The sequence below is a fragment of the Schistocerca americana genome, chromosome 1 (assembly GCF_021461395.2).
Source record: "Schistocerca americana isolate TAMUIC-IGC-003095 chromosome 1, iqSchAmer2.1, whole genome shotgun sequence".
NCBI classification, from domain to species: domain Eukaryota; kingdom Metazoa; phylum Arthropoda; class Insecta; order Orthoptera; family Acrididae; genus Schistocerca; species Schistocerca americana.
Genome location: NC_060119.1, coordinates 864,362,511 through 864,364,103, shown reverse-complemented (window position 1 = coordinate 864,364,103; position 1,593 = coordinate 864,362,511). Strand labels below are relative to the sequence as shown.

At 47.1% G+C, this 1,593-nt stretch overlaps 1 non-coding gene across 1 annotated transcript; it reads left to right on the top strand.

Annotated features, from left to right (window-relative positions):
* The first annotated feature begins 202 nt into the window (after nucleotides 1–202).
* On the top strand, nucleotides 203–277 carry Trnal-caa. Its single transcript has one exon. It is a non-coding gene; the product is annotated as a tRNA-Leu (tRNA).
* Nucleotides 278–1,593: the final 1,316 nt, after the last annotated feature.

The window sequence follows — 1,593 nt, the reverse complement described above, 5'->3', positions numbered from 1 at the left end:
GACCGAGACTCGAACTCTGGGCCTTTGCCTTTCGCGGGCAAGTGCTCTACCAACTTAGCTACCCAAGCACGACTCACGCCCCGTCCTCACAGCTTTACTTCTACCAGTACCTCGTCTCCTACCTTCCAAACTTAACAGAAGCTCTCCTGCGAACCTGGCAGAAGTAGCACTCCTGAAAGAAAGGAGGATGGGGCGTGAGTCGTGCTTGGGTAGCTCAGTTGGTAGAGCACTTGCCCGCAAAAGGCAAAGGTCCCGAGTTCGAGTCTCGGTCCGGCACAGAGTTTTAATCTGCCAGGAAGTTTCAAGCTGTGCATTGCTTGCTACCCACTCCAGAACTTAATTTCCATCATAGTTTGCAGAAACTATTACCAAAAACAGCACCACACGACACATAGCCGGCCGTTGTGACCGAGCGGCTCTAGGCGCTTCAGTCCGGACCCGCGCTGCTACTACGGTCGCAGGTTCGAATCCTACCTCGGCCATGGATGTGTGTGATGTCCTTAGGTTAGTTAGGTTTAAGTAGTTCTTAGTCGAGGGGACCTCAGATGTTAAGTCCCATAGTGCTTAGAGCCATTTGAACCATTTTGAACGACACATACATCACCATGGTGCAATGCTGCATTCGACACCCATAGCATAGGAAAATATGTGGACAGCAAATGATGGTACATTGTGGTATTCGTTGATACATTACATCAGAATATAATGAGTTTAGTGAAAGGGAAACCCTGTCAGGCGCCCTGTCGTGCTTCAGTAGCCAACTGTTTGGGAACTGGTTGGTAGATCATGGGCACTTTCAGCAAGACATGCCCCTTTGTCACAGCTCCATAATGGACACAGTTGTTTTCGTGATTCTTGGCGGACTTGAGTACACTGAGCTCTCCTCATATAATTTTGAAGACGTGTGTGACGGATGCTATCGAGTGGGGGCGTGAGCAGCTCGGGTGATATTCTGAACAATCTTCGTATGTCGTAGGCAGCTGTTGCGCTCGTTGATCAGTATGCTTCCCTAAGTTTACGACGTTTTGTAAAATACCTACCACATTAAATGCAGAGGCAATTAAGACTACCAAGCCATTACGCTCGTGTTTTCCATTTCAGTTACTCATTACTCATATTCTCATCCAATCCAATACAAGCGAAACGTTTGCACATAAGTCAGAAAACCGTGCTTCGCTGTATCAGCTTTTATGAGAACTGTGATAGACGTAACAGATCTTGCTCCGCTATCTGAGTGAAAAAGATATTATTCAACCGTAGGAAAGTGTATTCTTCATTTAGACGACTTCTCAGCGAATCTCTGTGAATTTCGTGGCAGCGCATAACTTTGTTGGGCCGTGTGTTAAGATTTCGTCCCTTTGCATTCACATATAAATCTATGCATTCACATATAAATCAGGCAATCTTCCCGTGGCTTGAAATTGTTCTTTTGACACCGAGCCACATCGAGCTGTAATTTTTGAGAAGTGGGGCGCTTAGGTACGTGCCAGCACTATATTAGTTGCGAGCACGTACGTGTTTCATACGCTGTAGCTGAAGTCTTGAAGCCGGCCGTTCTGGTCGAGCGGTTCTAGGCGCTTCAGTCTGGAACCG